At 36.7% G+C, this 21,869-nt stretch overlaps 1 protein-coding gene across 1 annotated transcript in view; it reads left to right on the forward strand.

Annotated features, from left to right (window-relative positions):
* Window positions 1–21,869, forward strand: part of LOC112569314 — an 86,811-nt gene that overhangs the window by 54,687 nt on the left and 10,255 nt on the right. The gene's annotated exons all lie outside the window — the stretch shown is intronic.

The raw sequence follows: 21,869 nt of genomic DNA on the forward strand, positions 1-21,869 counted from the left end.
GTCGGACTATCTGACAATCTCACTGACAATGCGCACGACAAGAACAGACCTCGAGAACCCACGTGGAAATGGAAGATAGACCGAAAAAGTAGTGTGGTACGGTGCCTGGGTAAATATTTTTTTTTAAGCAGCACTGATCAAGAGAAAAGCCAGAGACGAACTTGCAAATGCGTCCTTCGAAATAGAGCAAACTGTAAATGAAGCGACTGGTCTGTCCGTGAACTGCCTACAGTAAGCGGCGACATGTAGGAGGAAAAAGGTTTTTACAGGAAACCACAGAAAGCACCCAGACTGCTTTGACCAAGAATGTACACAGGCAAACAGTAGGCTATATCGTGTATACTTAAATACAGATGAGAAAAGTCGGACCAAAATCTTTATCAGTCCCTACAGGCAAAGAATAGTACTGGAGGCTAGTAAAGGAGAAAAAGAGAAGATAAAAAAAGATAAAAGCAGAGAATCAGTCAAAGCAAATCAGGAACCCAAAACTGATTGGAAAGTAATAAAATCAGGTTTGGGTAAATGTGAAAGACACCTACCGGGTGAAAATATTACAAAAGATAAAAGGATGAATCACTTCAAAGAAATTTTCCAGGGAGATAACCCTCGTATACCTGAAATAGATTGCACAAATTTTGATAATCTGTCTGGATTAGAGGAACAGGATGAGACCATTAGAGGGAACCGTAATACAAAAACCTCAAGTCGCAAAATGTGTGGCACAGATAAAGTGTTAGTGGAATGTTAAAATCAGCCGAGGAAGAGGCAGTTGGCTTTTCAACTAAATATTTTAATTCAATTTTTGCTAGCGGGAAATGTCCAGATATTTGAAATAAAGCGATAATTGTAACCGTCTACAAGAAAGGTAATCACAAATGCCCTGTAACTACAGAGGTATCTCTCTTCTAAGCGTGGTGGGGAAATGCTACTCATCGATATATAAAATAAAAGATTATATCACTGCTTTAAACATGCTTTTATCTAAAACGCAAGCAGGCTTTATAAAAGGCTACTTAACAGCAGATAATATATTCTTATTAAATACTGTAACTAATAAATATCTCAGTAAACCGGCAAAAAGGTATGCATGTTTGTGGCTAAAGACATATGACTGTCCAAAAAGGCAACATTACTAAGACCCCTAATTAACTCTCTCTCTAATTAAATCTCTTCTATTTACTAAAACAATAATGTCAATGTGTGAATCTTCAAAAGTATGTATTCGACCAAATAACTAACTCACCAATGACAAACCCAGAAAAGAGAAACATTTGGGTCAGCAGATAAACATTGCGATGTTTGTAATGAAATGCATGTACATGTATTCAACTTTTCTTTTTGTGATCATGCGTCGGTGTCCTCTAATATTTATATCTTAGAAACAGTTACAATATAATATAGAGAGGTTTATATAAAGGAAGTAAGATGCTTTCTCTGAAATGTCTAATACATTTACTTATTTTTTCTAGAATAGAAAAAAAGATTTTTACTGTTAGCTGAAACCCACAGGGGAGGCGCAGGGTTGGGAGACCGAGACAGAAGTAGAGGAGATCAGTCCACAGAGAGGCAGAGACAACTGGCATGACTTGGTCACAACTGGAAAGGGATGCCCAGGACCGGGTCCGATGGCGGGGTGTGGTTGCGGCCCTTTGCCCCACTGGGGGCGGATAGGAAAGAAGAAGAAAAAAGTTGTTTTTATAAATTGGACATGATAGTGTGTGACGTAAATCAACAGAATAACAGAAATGTTTTGATTTTCAAGTCTGTAGGTAATAAGATTTGCTGTAGCTCGTTACGAACTCACTCTCATGGTTGATTAGATGCACTGCGTGAAGTCCAGTTTGTGAATGGAACTGCCCCGTGGAATGGCCGCCTGGAGATGTTGTACAGAGGAACATGGGTCACAGTGTGTAGCTATGAATTTAAGAAACAAGATGCGCAGGTGGTCTGCAGGATGCTGGGCTTCAACACGTGTGTAACATTTTGTGATCTTGCTCTTATATGCTGTGCAATTATATTTGTTTTTTCATGTTATATTCACGATAAACAGTTTATATACTACAGTTTCTTAAGCGGTCATTTTACTTTCGTCTTATTCTAACCACTAAGCTCCATACCCATTCCAGATAATCTTTTATATAAGATAGAATAAGATGAAAATTTTGATGCAGAGGCACTTGTGTGTCTGTGATTTGTTTACAAACATTAAAAAGGGACAAGAAAGTAGACATAAAATAATGAAACAAGTTCATCAATATGTCGTTTGTGCTGGTGAAAAGTTTTTGAATAACTTGGTCTATAACTAAAAAGAGATAATAAAAGCAATGCGCCTGCATGTATATGCAAATCGTTGAAAAAAGTGTTGATTTTGACAGCATCTAGTCTGTATCTATTAAAATAAGTCGGTACATTCTATAGATAAAAGCAGACATTTGCACAAACATACCTTTTGTCAAACAGGTCGCAAGTTTATACCGCGTCACAATTTATGTACGGTTGGAGACACAACTATATCATGATTAGGAACACGAGGTGTACAGGCGAGGAGACCAGCTTAGATCAGTGTAATGATAAAGGGATTATCAGTAACACTTTGTGCCACTATGCCATTGCTATCACCTGCAACTCACGTAAGAATCTGTTGTTTCTATTCTGTTGTTTGCTGTGTTGCATTATGGATCCTCAAATGGAGAAGAAGAAACATTGACGCATTTACCATTTTTTTTATGCAAGAATTCTTTACAAAAGAGATATCAAGCATGCAATAATATCTAGAGATTAGGTAAAACACATGATGTATTTTCACAACAATTAAAATGCTAAGACTTAACAATATTGCAACGCATCTTAATTCTATAAATGATTTTTGTCTTTTTGTTGATATAGAAACTCTTTTGTCTGCACAGATACTTAAGTGGCAATGCAAATATATAAAAAAACTTATAAAGATATTGAAGATCTGACGGCTTGTTACAGAAAACATACAGGTGCGATTGACGGATACTCCCGAAATGGAAGGTAACAAACGTCAGGTAGAGATAAACATCGGAGTTGGTCATTGGGAGAGACTGTGCGTGGAGTCTAACCTCACTGCCAGTGTCATCTGTAGACAGTTCGACTTACCATGGTAAGTTTCTTTCTCCTGTTAGTGAACGAGTCTGTGGAAAGATGATGAACAGATTCTACTGAAATTACACTTGCTAATCATTAAATGCTGGTTTTGAAACTTTAAATTTTACAAAAACAGCTAAACACATGTCAAAAAATGTTTCTATGTTACTCCATCCATCCATTCATTCTTTACTTACAATTTATCCCTATCCCTTTAAAAAAATGTTTTACATCAGTTACTTCAGATGTAACAAAACAGATCTTATAGGTGAATAAATAAACTCCTGTAATATAGTTGATATGTTCTCATTAAGAGTATATCTATCTACATAATTACTGATCTATGAATGCAGACTGTTGTCGTCTGAATTATACCATGATCTGTTTATTTATCTAACCTTACACGATACGGATGCATAGCATAAAAGTTCTTCTGAATTAAGAACACGTGAAGCATTTTAATTAAGCATTAATAATTATCAGAAAAATTGTTTTAAGGAAAAGGTATTCTGCAATGTTTAGGCTTGGAGCGAGGACGTTTGTATATAAAAACAGGTGGATCGTTGGTGATTTCTCATCTTGCCTTGGGAATGAGACTAGTATCACTGAGTGTCAGCATGAGGCGTCTAGTGGCGGAGACTGCCGGGATTACAACATTATTTGCAGTGACTGTACGAACTTTTTTTTTACAAAAGTCAAACTCATCAACGTGTGTACAATTTGTATGTTAGGTTTAACGAATGTAATTACATGTTTTGCACATGGAATACATAATTAAATAGTGTAACTGTTTCCAGTCTCATATTCGGCTAAATGTGTAAATCTTTTCCGCAAATGCAGCCAACTAAAGGGACGCAACTTTTTATTTTAAAAGAAAAACTTGCAACTACTGCGTCTTTAACAGTACATGTTTTACTTTATTTATTCTATTTTCATTTGAAATTCTTTTTATAATCTAAATATTTGCAAAATGCGCTCGGTCATAAGTCTTATCTATATACTCTCCTTCTACCTTGTTTATTTATGTTTCTTACCCTCACTGTTTTTTTTCCTGTCACTTCATTCAATAATTTTAAGGTTCAGCTGGAGTCAAACATTATATCATTTTAGGAACCAAACGAAAAGAAATAATTAATATCGTTTAAGTTAAGAAAAGAAAAAAAGTAAAACTTTCAATTGTTTTGATGCCGTGAGGGAAAAAAAAGACGATATCGATGTAAAAATTTGCACTGCGTTAGAGGCGTTCATTATAAAATTTTTAGTTACGAGATATATAGATATAAAATTACCTTTTTGCTGAAGAACATGTTGTAAGGAGAGGTGAGACATGAAACAAATTAATTTCTAGTTGAATGTCGCTAACAACTTCAATTATTTTTAACAGCTGTCACAATCCATACAAACAGTAGCAGATATCCTTTCATGGAGGACACAAATGCTACTTTAAAGTGTGCGAGCAATAAGCGGTCTGATGTAATAAAGTACACGTGGCCAGAAAATGCAGGAGGGTTCCCTGATGGCAGTAGCCTGATCATCACTAGAGTGACCAGGGGACATCATGGAAGGCGAGTGAGGTGTGAGGCGATGTACAGTGATGGTGAAGTTGTCTCCAGTGACACACTGCAATTACAGGTTTACTGTGAGTATTGGGATCCAACAGCCATGAATGCTGTGAAAATGTGCAGTCTTACTAAGCGTTTCAAATTAAATATTCGCTAAATACGGACTAAAAAAAAAAGTGACTGGGCTACTGATGAAAAAGTGCTTTATGTACAAGTTGCCATTAGTTGCTGTGAACATGTGTCAACAGAAATGGTTATTTTTGTTTAAAGGGTAATGTCAAAAATAAATAAAATCCACTCTAAGACACCAAGTCTGATTGAATAGATGATATGTGCGACGAATCTCGTGCTATCGGCTTGTTTACAGATCGCCCAGTTATCAGGATAACACGGAGTGATAACCAGGGTCAGCCACTGTCCATCTACTCTGAGGTCATCAAGGGTCACAATGTGACGTTTGTGTGTGACGCTGACAGCAACCCGCCTCCTGCTTCCATCACGTGGTCAGGGAAAGTAAACAGCTGTACTGGGCAGTTACACATCATAGCAGCACAGCAGACGACACACGATGGTATCTACACCTGTACCGTGGTCACTGAGACAGTTGGTTATGATGATGATCGTCTACCACTGAGAGCATCTTACCAGCTTGCTATTATCGTTAAAGGTAATATTGTCTTTATCTCTCTCTCAACGACACGTATTGTATATTATCTGCCAGTGATAAGAGACAATGTATTTAGATAAACAATCCTTTTGTCTTTTTTGTTTTGTTTGTAAAAATGTCATAGAAAGAATGTAGATTTTACTCACTATGTAATTAGTCCTGTTAATCGACATCTTTATAAGTGTTTAGTGAATAAACATAGTTATAAGCACAAGGTACAAAAACTATACAGGGAGAGTAGTTACTACACTTTTACATTATTTTCTGTCGTTACTGGCATATTTAATTTACTCTTATTGTTCTAGCAGCATATTACTAAAATAATTATTAAAATCCAAGGTCTGGTCCTTGTGAACCTATAGCAGTAGAGAAAGTTAAAAGATATTCTGTACTGTTCTGTGAAGAGCTCTTTGCAGTTTATCGTTTTTCAATTCTTTAGAAAAAAATGAGACATTCGGTGATTTCATTTTGCTACATGTGTAGATAAAACACCTTAATGGTTGATTATCTAGAGATCGTAATGAAAAAAGGTATAGTGAGCGCAAAACTTACCTATTTTCATAATGGCTTGAAGTTACTTATGTCGGTGCATACCCCAGTATAACCCTTGCCATACCCCTAGGGGTGCGCGTACCACCGGTTGTGAACCGCGGGTGTAGTCGGCTTAGTCCCTGGCGTGCGACCATACAGCCGGGGTCAGGCGGGGTCACATACAGCATCAAAGCATTGACGGCGCAGGGCAACACTCTGCACACACCACTGCAATTTGATTTGTAAAACACAAACACACAAACACACACACAAACACACAAACACACACACACACACACCACTCACTTACACACACAGAATATCGTGTACCGATGCTGTCACATGCCTGGAGACATTTTCCCGATTTTTGAAACTCCGATCGTGAAAAGCAGGAACATTTTAAAACCTTCCTGCCGTGGTTTGCCCTGAGTGAAGGCTGGGTTCTGACGACAGAAGTACATCTGAGGTAAGTGAAACAGCAGTAAGTAATCACAGTACAGACTATTGTTGGCCTGAATCTTAGGTCACTTGTGGATTAGTGATCTTTTTAAACCATATGGGAAAAATAGTAACAATATTAATAACCCATGAGATAATGTCATTCCCGAGCATATTTCACTGCACAAAAAATCACACACACACACAGAAACGAGATAAAGATTTATAGATGCACATAGTATTTTCAATCGAAAAGAGAAGCTTTAGTGATTACTTACTTTTTCTTTGTTTCTGTGTTGACACAGTTAAACTCGTGCAACTGAAGCAGCGGACACACCATCGAGATGTTCGTTGTAATTAGCGTTTCTTCAGGATTTTCTTCATTTGATCACATGCGTGGGTAAGGCTTTCTTTTACTCGCTTCTGGCAGGTTGCTATGACACAGAAAGTTGTTTTGAACATTATGGCTTTGCCTTTAGCGTTTGATACAATTTTTAATAATGTTGATCAGTGAAGAATCACGTTTGATTACGATTAGTTTCTAGGAAAGTTTCGTTTTACATTTCACACATTGTTGTGGAGAATCACAGGAGTAGTTTTATAGCAAGGAATTAAAATATACTCTCGATCCTCCAAAATTAAACTTAATTAGTTTATTTTTGGTGCAGAACTCTAAGCAAGTCTGGTTAACGAAGCTTTTCGTGGAATGGTCTGTTTAAAATATTGTACAAGGGAACATGGGGCACAGTCTGCAGAGATGGTTTTGGGGAAGAAGAAGCCATTGGTGTCTGTAGGATGCTTGGCTTAAACACGTACATTTTGTTTATAATACTAGAATTTGTTAGCTCAAAGAAGGTCAGCTTACAGTCTGCATTTATGCAAGATTCATAGATAATAACGCTATAATAAAATGGTGTACATTAGTTATCTACATTAAAACAACATCATTTTTTTTTTAAATTCAAGAACTAGACGTAAAACTTTTTCTTTGTCATCGACTTAGCTATATACACATTACATCAATGCTGAAAATACATTGTTGTATGACCATTCCATTATCACTTTGTTTGAAGTAGATCAACCGAGGAAACATCATACTTCTTTTTGGCCATCGTTTGTTCCTGTACTGGCGGAGTGGTTCTTCTCACTGCTACATGGATCTTCTTGCTCTGCCGCTGGAGATGTGACTTTATCATTTGTTGTACATAAGCAACTTTTTCTGTTTTAAATGGTGGAAATTTCATAAACGAAACTTTACAAAGTATTAATGCCTTTAATCAATTAGAATTTTAAAACTCTTTCTTTAAAAAGCTTCATTGCTCAGAGACTTACAATGAAATAGCAGACAGTGAAAGTCATGTGAGTTGAATTTTTCACTATGTATTTTTCTGTTTCAGAAATTGTCGGTTATCTCCCTTACCCAAGATGAGGACCTAACACACGTTCGCTCTGCATGTGCTGCAGTGTTCTACACAAAGTAGTCTACACAATGAAAGAAACTGAGGTCTCCACACACAGCCTAGACACAGATTCTGACTAAAGGAACAGGTCGAGGAAGTCATCAGATGAAATCCGGATTAACAACAACTGTGAGAACTCAGCAGACTATGTGACGACTGATAGCATTGAAGATATGCTCGTCAATCTTTCGAAGCTTATAATAATACAGGAAAACAATCTTAGCTTTCAAATAATCATGACACTCGAAACGGTATTTTATATCGAAGAAATGTGAAGACTATCAAAACAAAATATCCTAGGTTAATGTAGTTGCTGCAGTGTTGCTGTCAGTAATAAATAAATGTTGGTAACAAAACACAAACCGCGAGGACTGTTGATTACAAAGAGAATGAGAATCCTTTACTCTATGTGTAGATTGAAGACGTTGCAGACATTAGCCTCTCAATTTTCTTCTAAATCTTCTACTGTCTAGCAATTGTGCGTTGATTATTTCCTTCAAGTCACAGATGTAAATTGTCTTTTGAAAACAATCTTTGAATCAACGTGTGTCGACATTCCATCAGGAGCTCAGCCATCCCTTCATTACTAGATGGTGTGCAACAGTCAAATAAACCTTTTTGCAGCTGTAACAAAAATATTCTCACTTGCGACGTGTTGTAGCGCCTTACTTGTGGCGAGTACAAAGCTGACAAAGAACGTTAACCAGTGCTACACTGCGTACTGTGATTACGTCCCTTGGTACACCTTAATTATAATTTCTTGCTGAGATAATGGTCGCCTGTTGCTGACACAGGTACTCAGCTCAATGATACATGTTGTCTTAGCACGATAGTCATGATTGTATTCATGTATGAAAACACACCAATACACATACGTATACGAACGTACTAAGAAATATAACTTACAACATTTTTTTACGAGTTGTCACACACAAAGACGGACATAAACATTAAAAAGCTGTACTCATAAAGTTTCCTGCACTATAAAACACATGTACACATGAGTGGAAGGTATGAAAAATGAAGAAAAAAACTGCATCTAAAGGTCAGACATTAAAACATCGAAGGTGGTACTTGTGAGAAGTGATGGTGACAAACTATTACAAACACTGAGGCCAGAGAAGGAACAAGAGTGGTAACAAAAGTATCCTGACCTTGAGGCAAAAGAAGGAAGACGAGCGGTATCCGGTGTCAAACGTGACACGTGCTTATTAAACAGAAACCGCGAGGAACCATCAACAAATAATTTTTCATGAGATAAGGTTGACAGGAGGGATGGAGAGACTCACTGAGCTGAGAAAATTTTAATAAATAAGGTGTTAAATGTTGAGCCTCTAAATTATCTTGTACATAGTGGAGCTTTTGTCTGTAAGATTCCAAAGCTTTTATACCTCATATAGTCTTATCATATTGAATTTCATTATCATGGGTTTTTTTTATTCTGTATTCACAAACAATGACAACGTAAGGCTTAACATTTATGTATAACATTTGTACAGCCGCAAAGAGCTGTTTTAGAGTGAATTATATTATATATACATGTAAGACACATTGCCTGCACATGTTTGAAAACATTATGATCATCACACAAAGTAAATAATATTTGACACCAGTTAAGCTATCATTACATTCTGTACATTTCGAGTTTGGAATCCACGTCAGGATTAGTGTTTGATCGGATACAACTCACAGCTAAACTCTCAAGGGATGAAGGATAATGCTTGAGAGTTCCAGATGGGGCGCAGGCTCTTGAAAGCATGCCTGGCCTTGTTAATGCGGCTTTTGATGTCATCGTCCGCTTCACCGTCCTTGTTGACGATGCTCCACAGATACTTGAAGCGGTCTGTTTCCAGGATGTTCTCTTCTTGCAGTTGGATTGGGAGTTCCTGCTTGTTGTTAATTCTCATCACTTCGGTCTTCTTTTTGTTGACCTTTAAGCCAGTCTTCTCTGCTTCTTTGGCTTACTCAGTTTGGTTTGTGCTGGTTGTTGCCGATGACATAAAAGGGACAGAAGGTCCGCGGATACCGGTGTTGTTGTCTTATGTTTTTTGTAATCTGCACAAATTATTGTGTACATCATCAAAAGTAAACCAATAGGAACTGACCTATGATTAATACATGTAACATATCCAGTCGTACACTACGTCTAAAATTTCTATGCCTGTCTCTTGTATAGCTGTTCGGGAGCATCTGTGGGGAGTGTCCGACACTGATATTTATCTCTTGAGGGCATTTGTAGTGTTATATAGGTATTTTTCAGTGTTATATATAACCTTTCCTATCTGACTTTGATGTTTTATTTCTATGAGTTTAAGGAGTTTCTTTTCAGTGTTTGTATTTTCTCGTATGGAAGTTATCCTTTTGTTTATTTCGAAGTTTTTTTTTTCAACAGAATCTAGATGGTACGAATTCAGGATCATGCGTAGTCTGTTAAAGAGCACAACAAAATTAATAAAATAAAACTACTTGTCTGGCATACAATGGGATCATGAGGATGTAAATTAAAATCTTTCGTGTATGGTAGACTTTTGTCCCTACTAGATAATTTGTTCTATGTTGTTGACTTTTCTGTGAACGATTCTGATAGCTAAGATTCTGAGGAACCTTTGGCAGAATTTCCGATATAAGCTTTCGTGTTAATCGCTACTTTTAGCCGGAAAGTCGAGCTTCGTTAGCAGGAAGAAGCACTGACGTGTCGATAATACTGTCGTTGTTGTCAGTGTGGAGACAAGAGACGTTCACGACTATTTATTCCTGGCCACATCCACTTGACACTTACAAATCAAACAACCGAATAAACCGTTGGTCCTGCATGCAGCTACACATCATGTCATGATTAAAGATTTTAGACACTCCTTTCCTTCATTGTCTGAAATGGCTACGCAGTCGCTCTTGTATCCAGTAAACACTGTCTGTGCTGTGTTTTAATACCTTTGCTGGCACCTGCCCCGACTATTTCTCTGAACTTCTCTTCCCTGAAGTCCCAGCTAGATAACTTTCTCTTTGACCCCCGTCTTCTATCATCAGAACAACATATGGCATCAGAACTTTTAGCTATTGTGCATAAAAAAATGGAACTCTCTCCTTTAGATATTATCCACCTGCCCACTGTTGAATCCTCTAAACGTGCACTGAAAACACACCTCTTCCTGAAACATTAGTAGTAACCATTTCCCACACTGCTTGTCCGTTTCTTACCCCGTTCCTTCCTTTTCCGCTTATTGCTACTTTTCTGCTTGTCTTCCTTTTGTAAAATTATACTTTCACTTTATGTGAATTAGTTTCTCTTTGTGTTTTTTGTATTTTTTTAAATTCACTGTCTGTACTGTTGTTTATCCTTTCGTAGCTCATACGTTGTTTGCTTATTCTTCTGTCCCTCGTGTGTTGTACATGTGTCGTACTCGTGCTAAAGAAGGATGTTTTTCTTGTTGACAATCAGAATATGAGGTTGACTTATATACCACGGAACTACCAACAAATAGTGTATTTTATAGATAGATACAAATCCACAGACCTTTTGTCACAATTCTGGCAGCTTCTGACTTCGTATCTATGCTTGACAACTATTCATTACAATAGCTGTACGAAGTTTTCTTCTGTCGGCTACTTCTAGCAGCTAACAACAAAGCCACCAGAATTTTCAAGTTTTCGTGCATGATAATATTGACTACATGTAAACATACACACGAGCCGCTAAACAAATCTGTGCAAATATTTTTGTTAAACAATATTTTCGTACAAAGTAAAACCGCGAAAAGTGAGAAAAAATAGGTATCGTCCTCAAAAAATAAATTGGCCAGGAAATACAAAAGGTATTAACAAGCAATGTGTTGTGATATACTATCCATTAGACAACATAGTGTCGCATTAGGAGGAAGAGAGCAAACATTTAAACGTGGAGCACGTTTTCACGACAATAATGACTGTTGATTGTATGTCGGCATGAAATGTATTTTTCTACTGGGTTTCGAATTTCATCATTTGAAGATGACATGGTGAAATGTAATTTGTTATTTGGTTAACATCACCTGCACTCCACTGATTTTTCTTTTCCAACTCTTTTAAAGGTTTACATACAGCCGAGGAACCTGGGGAAAGGTTTTGCATTAAACGGTTTTTAAAGCGACTCGTGTGAGCACTGATGATCTCTGATGTCACTCATGTTTGTGACTCAGCCATGTGTGATGAGTAAACGCCATTTTCTTCAATTATTGCAGACTTCTAAGGTTTACAGTGTCTGGATTTATATGTGGTTTATTATTAAAATTAGTATTTAATATTATTAAAAATATGACAAGATGGATTTTGCAACGAAGATAAGTTCCTAAAGGCCTTCTTGCTATTACTCTAGAAATTCACTCTTCAAGATAATGAAACGAAGATGAAATGTACTTCATTAGGGTTTAAAAGTCTAAAGAACTTCCTAGTGTTTAGACATTTTGCTTCTATCAGTGCTCTCTATGGAGTCTTAAGGATTTATGGAAAGTAACTGCCTGCAACCATCATCAGTGTGTTTGGTCGTGAGTATAATTACAGTATCCGGATTTTCTAACGATTATGGCTATGAGTCCTGAGACAATAAGATTAGAAGAATAGCTATGTCTTAGGAAAACTTGTACAAGAAACACTACAGAATTTAAATTAATGTTGTAGATCTTTGTGAAATACTATCGCTTAATCTATTATAGATATCCCACATCGCCCTAAAAGATAGAATTTAACATTTTTTTTCAAAGTAAAGACACTAAACGTCTATGATGATTTCAAATGAAAACAGGTTTTTTGAGTTTATTTGTACTGTGAATGGAAATATCATCGTACTTGCTATAAGCGCCACTGCTATTAAACATGAAAGATCAGCGTTATCCCATAAAATTCAACTGGAAAGTTGTCATTACAAGGGTGCTATGTGTTCATTAAGATGTAATTGATTTCTTTTCTAGTCAATATAAGTAAACCATGCCTGTTGATGGTCCTATGTGAAAACAAGATATGACTTGTATTGATACCAATCATATAGCTGTCCAGACCACATTTTGAGGTAGTTTCCTACTAAAAAGTATACGAAAAGAAACAAACGTGAATAACACAATACATATGTTCAGGAGATATTAGGGCTATGTAAAATATACCTTCACCTATGACGGTTACAGGATGTTAAACAAGCGCTTAGACTACATAAATAAGAACCAATCACACAGCTGGGTTTTATTAGGCCTATCTTTAAACTTGAAACTGTTTAAATGACAACAAATGACCAAAATTTGACTACATAGATTCAGTGAATTCGTGTTGTGTTGAGGAAATGTGTCTGTATGTCAGCAACCACATGGATGCATACGTAATATCCACTATCCACTATCCACTATCCACTCACCGAATTATGCGTTTTCCCTCAATCAAATAACAGTATGACACATTTCTTTAGAAAATCCTTTTCCCGTTATTAACTTCCTTGTTGTCTGACTTAAAGCATCCACACTGCGGTCTGTGCTCAGTGTCAGCTTTCCAGCCAGACTCTCCTCACATCCTCGTCTTCCTGCAAGACATCGCAGCTAACATCATGATGCGCTCAGTCTTCAGTGTCTGTGTGATGTTTACTCTTCTACTACAAGGTTTGAGTAAGTACTCAATTACACTTTGTCTTAATATGTTATGCTATGATGATGTAAGAAGACCATGCCATCCCTTGAAGTACTCTTGTGATGACCGACCTTTACAATATCAGTAAAGTCAGCGGCTTGACTGGCTTATCACGTGACCCTGACTGGGCTCCTAACCAGGTCACCTGCAACATCCTGGGACGCTTCCTTCAGGCAATAGTAGCTCATCTGTTTCGATACTTGCATGACAGATGCTGGTCATCACTGAAGCGTACATAGTGACACTTGTTCTATGTACTCAGATAAAGATGTAATGAATGTGTGACAGTAAATTGCGGCCACATGTTTAGTCTCTTGCCATACTGACAAAACACACTGACATTTCCTGACTTCAACACGAACAAAGTAAAGACAGTGTCTTATTTCTGATAATATGTCTAACACTCAACAAGTGTCAGTCAACACACGCCTCAACAAACACAAGAAACTCAGTAAATACGAACGCGGCCACTGTCATCTCACTGAAATTATCAACACAAAAAGTGTGTAGTGAAGGATAAAAAGAGAAGATATAAAAATATAAAGAAGAGAATTTGACAAAGCCAGTCAATAACCCAAAACTGTTTTTCAAAGTAATAAAAGGTTGGTATAAATGTGAAAGACACCTACCGGGTAAGAATACTACAAACGATGAATGCATGGATCACTTTAAAGTCGTTTCCCAAGATGATAACCCTCATAGCTATACCTGAAGTAGATTGCACAAATTTTGATAATCAGCCTGGAATAGAGGAACTCGATGAGACCATTAGAGAGAGCGAGGTACATACCGCAGTACGAAACCTCAAGTCGCAAAGTGTGTGGCACAGATAAAGTGTTAGTAGAATGTTGAAATCAGCAGATGAACAGGCTCTTTGCTTTTTAACTAAAGATTTTTAGTCAATTTTTGCTAGCGGGAAATGTATATGTGTATAACAGGAAGATATAATTGTAACCATCTATAAGAAAGGCAATCACGAATGCCACAATAACTACAGAGTTATCTCCCTTCTAAGCGTGGTGGGTAAATGCTGCTCATTAAGCGTAAAAAGAAGATTACATCATTAACTCAATACAAGCTTTTACCTGGTACACGGACGTTTCGCCGCCGGACGTTTCGGCGCGGGGCACTTCATTTCGGCATTTCACGCGGGACCTTTAGCCGAAGTCAAGTGTGTGACGCCCCTTAGCTCACACATTTCTCTCGCCATTGTATCAATGTATCAGTGAACTCTCTCTCACTATCCCTCCTCATGTGAACCGTTAGCTCACACATTTCTCTCGCAATTGTATCAATGTTTTTTCTCAAAGCTTTTGCGCATAATCTGTGACAATCAAAGTGAACTGTCTGTGAAGTCTGTGTGTAAAATTTGTTTGAAATAAAGAATTATTGTGTAATCTAGTAGTTACTTTCATTCTTTGAGAAGTAAGTAAGCTCTCTCTCTCTCTCTCTGACATAATGCGGCGAAACGCCGGTCGGCAAAACGTCCGCAGGCTTTATGAAGGGCTACTCAACAACAGATAATATATTCTCATTGTATGCTGTGTGTAAAAAACATGTTACTCAACAGGCCAGACGATATGCATGGTTTGTAGATAGGGGCGTATGAATCTGTCCAACACGCAACATTACTGAGAACCCTAATTATCTCTGGAACATCTCTCCTTTTACTAAAACAATAATGTCGATGTACGAATCTCCAAAAGCATGCATTCGAAAGAATAACCAACTCACTGACAAGAAGGACAGCAAACAGAAACCGTTTTCCGCCATTATTTTTTATTCTTCTACTTTTCAGATTTTTAATGTATCACAGTATTTAAAGCTTTGCATTTGGGCCAGCAGATAAACATCATAGTGATATTTGTGGTGACATCCGTTTATTAAGATTTTCTTTTTGTGATCTCATGCGTTTGTGTCCTTTGTTACTTTTATGTTTGACATACAATGTAATATAGAGAGGTTTATATAAAGCTAGTAAGATGCTTCTTCTGAGGTATTCATTCTAGAGTAGAGAAAAAAAATTTTACTGTTAGGTACAGTTGTTTTCATAAATTGGACATGATAGTGTTGTATGTAAATCAACAGAGGAACAGAAATGTTTTGATTTTCCAGTGTGTAGGTAATAAGATTTGCTGTAGCTCGTTACGAATTCACTTTCGTGGTTGATTAGATGCACAGCATGAAGTCAAGCTTGTAAAGGGAACTGTCCCGTGGAATGGTTTCCTTGAGATGTTGTACAGAGGAAGATGGTACCCAGTGTGTGGCGATGGGTTTAGGAAACAAGAGACACAGGTGGTCTGCAGGATGCTGGGCTTCAAAACGTGTGTAATGTTTTGTGATCTTGGGCTTATATGCAGTGCAATTATACTTGCTTTTTCATGTTATATTTACGATAAACAGATGAAAGACTACAGTTTCTTAAGCGGTCATTTAACTTTTGTCTTATTCTAACCACTAAGCTCCATATCGATTCGAGATAATCTTTTTATTTAAGATTCAATAAGAAACAAATGTTGATGCAGAACCGCTTCTGTGTCTGTGTGTAAGTGTGTGATTTGTTAACAAACATTAAAAGGGACAATTAATTAATATCGAAAGCAAGTAGAAATAAAATGATAAAAGAATTTCACAAATATGTTGTTTGTACTGATTTGTCATACAGGTCTCAAGTTTATACCGCGTACCTCTTATTGCACGATATGATCTACAACGGTTTGGTGTTTGACGGTGTGAGGTGTACAGGCGAGGAGACCAGCTTAGATGGGTGTCGCTATACATCAATTAGCAGTCAACAGAGGTGCCCCTATATCATTGCTATCACATGCAACTCACGTAAGAATCTGTTGTTTCTATTCTGTTCTTTTCTGTGTCGCATTATGTATCCTCAAATGGAGAAAAACAACATTGACGCATTTTTTATGCAAGACCTCCAAGAGATATCAAGCATGCAAGAATATCTAGAGACTAGGTAAAACACATGATGTATTTTCAATATTGCAACGTATATTAATTTTATAAATGATTTTTTTTTGTTGATATAAAAACGTCTTTGTCTGCACAGATACTGAAGTGGCAATGCACATATCGGCAAACTCAAAAAGATAGTGAATATCTGACGGTTTGTTACAGAAAACATACAGGTGCGATTGATCGTCATCGCACCTACCAGACGTTATGTAGAAACAGACATCGGAGTTGGTGAATGGGGGACACTGTGCGTGTCGTCTAACAACACTGCCAGGGTCGTCTGTAGACATCTCGGCTTACCATGGTAAGTTCTTTTCTCCTGTTAGTGAACGAGTCTGTGGAAGGATGAATTACTCAGGGAATGTTCATTTTACAATTTACACACACAGCTAAGCACATGTCTAAAAATGTTCACCTGTTACTCTATCCATTCATTCATTCTTTACTTACAATCTATCCATATACATTTAAAGCAAAACCCTTTACATGATTTACTTCAGATGTAACAAAATATATCTTATATATTTATATAGGGGGATTAATAAACGCCTGTAATATAGTTGTTATGTTCTCATTAAGAGTATATCTATCTATATAAACACTGATCTATGAATGCTGACTGTTGTCGACTGAATTATACCATCATCTATTTATTTATCTAACCTTGCACGATACCGATGCATAGCATAAAAGTTCTGAATTAAAAACATCTGAAGCATTTTAATTTAGAATTAATAATTATCGCAACAATTGTTTAAGGAAAAGGTATTCTGCAATGTTTAGGCTTGGTGCGACGACGGTTATAAGTCCACACGTTGTGATCGGTGGTGATTTCCCATCTTGCCTTGGGAATGAGACTAGCATCATTGAGTGTCAGCACGAGACGTCTAGTGAGTGCTGGGGTTACAACATCACTTGCAGTGATTGTAAGAACTTGTTTTTATAAAAGTAAAACTCATCAACGTGTGTACAATTTGTATGTCAGGTTTAACGAATGGAACTACATGTTTTGCATATGAAATACAGAAATAAAATATTGTTGCTGTTCCAGTCTCATATTAGGCTAAATGTGCAAATGCAGTTAACTAAAGGGATGCAACGTTTTATTAAAAAAAGAGACAACTACAACTGCCTCTTTAACAGTAGATGTTTTACTTTGATTATTTTATTTTCATTTGAAATTCTTTTTATAAACTAAATATTTTGAAAAATGCACTCGGTGATAAGTCTGATCTTTATACTCTCCTATTTTTTAAATAAATATTTATAATAAACCTTTCTTATCCTTAATGTTTTCGTTTTTTTTTTTTTGCTTTTTTTGTCACTTCAATCAATAATGTTAAGGTTTACCTTGACTCACACCTTATATCCTTTTAGAAACGTAATGAAAAGGATTAATCGATATCGTTTATGTTAAAGAAAATATGACAACTGAATAGAAAGAACTAAAAGCTTTAAGTTGTTGATGCCGTGAGGAAAAAAGGGGGTTATCGATGTAATATTTAGCTCTTCTTCATATACAATTTTTAGTTACCATATATATATATATCATCAAATTTTTTGCTGTAGAACATGTTATAAGGAGCGGTGACACATGACGTAGTTAGCTAAGTCTTTCTGCAGAGACAAATTAATTTTTACTTTAATGTCGCTCACAGTTTCAAGTATTTTTAACAGCTCCTGTCAACATCCACACAAACAGTCTCAGATATCCTGTAATGGAGGAAACCAATGCTACTTTAAAGTGTGAGAGCAATAAGCGGTCTGATGTAATAAAGTACACGTGGCCAGAAAATGCAGGCGGGTTCCCTGATGGCAGTAGCCTGATCATCACTAGAGTGACCAGGGAACACAATGGAAGTCGAGTGAGGTGTGAGGCGATGTACAGTGATGGTGAAGTTTTCTCCAGTGACACACTGCAATTACAGGTTTACTGTGAGTATTGGGCGTCCAACGGCAATGAATGTTGTGAATATGTGTAGTTTTATTACGCGTTTCAAGTTAAATATTCGCTAAATACGGACTAAAAAAAGTGACTAGGCTACTGATTAAAGTGGTTTATGTACATGCCGCCATTAGTTGATCTTTTTTTTCCGTGCGTGCGTGTGTTTGTATTTGTATATGTAAAGCAGTGAACAGGTGTCAAAAGAAATGGTTATTTTGGGTTAAAGGGAGATGTCAAAAACACTCTAGTCCACTCTAAGACACCTTAGGCTTATTGAATAGATTATATGTGCGATGAATCTCGCTGTATCTGTTTGTTTACAGATCGCCCGGTTATCAGGATAACACGGAGTGACAATCAGGGTCAGCCACTGTCCACCTACTCTGAGGTCATCAAGGGTCACAATGTGACGTTTGTGTGTGACGCTGACAGCAACCCGCCTCCTGCTTCCATCACGTGGTCAGGGAAAGTGAGCAGCTCTACTGGGGAGCTACACATCATAGCAGCACAGCAGACGATACACGACGGTAACTACACCTGTACCGTGGTCACTGAGACAGATGATGATGATAAACGTCTCCCACTGAGAGCATCTTACCAGCTTGCTTTTATCGTTAAAGGTAATATTATCTTTATCTCTCTCTCAGCGATACGTATTGTATATTTTCTGCCAGTGATAAGAGATAATGTATTTAGAAACACAGTCTATTTGTCTCTTCTTTTTTTTTTGTTTGTAAAAATGTCATAGAAAGAGTGCAGATTTTACTCATTATGTAATTAGTCCTGTTTTTTTAAATATATTTTTAAGTGTTTAGTGAAGAAGCATAGCTATAAGCACACGTTACAAAAATTATATAGGGAGAGTAGTTAATACACTTTTAAATTATTATCTATCGTTACCAAACTATTCAAACTACTCTTATTGTTATAGCAACATTTTGCTAAAATAATTATTAAAATCCAAGGGTCTGGCCCTTGTGAACCTATAGTAGTAGAGCAAGTTAAAAGATATTCTGTACTGTTCTGTGAAAAACCCTTTGCAGTTTATCGCTTTTTCGATTCTTCAGAAAAAAAGAAAGACAAATTAAGTGATTTCATTAGAGTTGCATTTCACTACACGTGTAGATAAAACACCTTTATGGTTGATTAACTGGAGATCTTAATGAAAACAGGTATAGTCAGCGCAAAACTTGTTTTCATAATGGCTAGAAGTTACTTATGTCGCTGCGTACCCCTGTATAACCCTTGCATTACCCCTAGCGGTAGGCGTACCACCGGTTGTGAACCGCGGATGTGGACAGCTTCGTCGCTGGCGTGCGACCATACAGCCGGGGTCAGGCGGGGTCACATACAGCATCAAAGCATTGACGGCGCAGGGCAACACTCTGCACACACCTCTGCAATTTGATTCGTAAAACACACACAAACACACACACACACACACACACACACACACACACACACACACACACACACACACACACACACACACACACACACACACACACACACACACACACACACCACATACTCACACACATAGTGTATCGTGTATTTTCCGATTTTTGAAACTCCGATCGTAATGACGAGGAAAATTTGAAACCTTCCAATCGTGGTTTGCCCTGAGTGAAGGCTGGGTTCTGACGACAGAAGTACATCTGAGGTAAGTGAAACAGCAGTAAGTAATCAAGGTACAGACTATTGCTGGCCTTAATCTTAGGTCACTTTGAATTCACCTTCGATCAAGTCAGATGTAAAGCTTTGTCTAAAGACTTTGTGAAATCGTACTTTGTAAAGCAGAAGAAACTAATTTGCAGAACATGATGTAACTTTAGTGTGTGAAACGCTGTAATAATTATTAGTGTTAACTTTTTTTCATTACTGTTGGTAGTATTATTCAGCTGTGTGTTTATATCTGGAGAATATTCATCTTGGAAAATAAATCAAGTACAACATTATGGATGAGGACAGGGTAGGCATGGCATGGCAATAGCATTATTTTAATAACCTCGTGCCATAACCGATATTGTTGGAGGATGGATAGGAAAAGTCAGTTATTCTTTTCAAATACAATGGTACAGAAAAAAGATAATACTACAGTAATTAGAATTATAACACGTCGAAAGTCTCAAAGTAAGTTTTTCATAAAATGTTTTGATTAGTGATCTTTATAAACCATATGGGAAAAATAGTAACAATATTAATAACCCATGAGATAATGTCCTTCCCGAGCATATTTCACTGCATACTTAGAATCCTTCTTCTTATAATATAATAATATAATATAATAATGATAAGATAAAAAATATAATAATATGATAAAATAATATGATAATATAATATAATAATATGATAAAAATTTTACTTGTAGATAACATACTCATACGAAGGCACACGCACGAACAATCACACACACACACACAGAACCGCGATAAAGATAGATGCGCATATTATTGTCAAATCGGAAACAGAAGCTTCAGTGATTAATTACTTTTTCTTTATTTCAGTATTGACAGAGTTAAACTCGTGGAACTGAAACAGCAGTAATGGTGTGTATTAGTTATCTACATTAAAACACAATTATTTTTATTAAATTCAAGACTTATCTATATACACATTACATCAATGCTGAAAATTCATTGTTATATAACCATTCCATTATCACTTTGTTTGAAGTAGATCAACCGGGAAAACATCATTCTTCTTTTTGGCAATCGTTCGTTCCTGTACTGGCGGAGGGGTTTTTCTGACTGCTACAGTGATCTTCTTGATATGTCGGTAGAGATGTGACTTTATCACTTGTTGTCGATAAGCAACTTTTTCTGGTTTAAATGCTAAAAATTTCATAAACGAAACTTTACAGACTATTAATGCCTTTAATTAATTAGAAATTTTAAACTTTTTCTTTAAAAAAGTTCATTGCTCAGAGACTTACAATGAAATAGCAGACAGTGAAAGTCATGTGAGTTGAATTTTTCACTACGTATTTTCCTGTTTCAGAAATTGTCGGTTATCTCCCTTACCCAAGATGAGGACCTAACACACGTTCACTCTACATGTGCTACAGTGTTCTACACAAAGTAGTCTACACAATGAAAGAAACTGAGGTCTCCACACACAGCTTAGACACATATTTTGACTAAAGGAACAGGTCGAGGAAGTCTTCATATGAAATCCGGATTAACAACGACTGTGAGAACTCAGCAGACTATGTGACGACTGATAGTCTTAAAGATATGCTCGTCAATCTTTCAAAGCTTATAATAATACAGGAAAAACAATCTTAGCTTTCAAATAATTATTTCACTCGAAACGGTATTTGTATACCGAAGAAATGTGAAGACTATCAAAACAAAATATTCAAAGTTAGTGTAGCTGCTGAAAAATTTGCTGTCAGTGATAAATAAATGTTGGTAACAAAACACAAACCGCAAAATTTATTACAAAGAGAATGAGTCGACTTCCTTCACTCTATGTGTAGATTGAAGAGGGTTGCAGACATTAGCCTCTCAATCTTCTTTAACATCTTCTATGAGACATAC

This window comes from Pomacea canaliculata, linkage group LG7, assembly GCF_003073045.1.
Source record: "Pomacea canaliculata isolate SZHN2017 linkage group LG7, ASM307304v1, whole genome shotgun sequence".
Taxonomy (NCBI): Eukaryota; Metazoa; Mollusca; class Gastropoda; order Architaenioglossa; family Ampullariidae; genus Pomacea; species Pomacea canaliculata.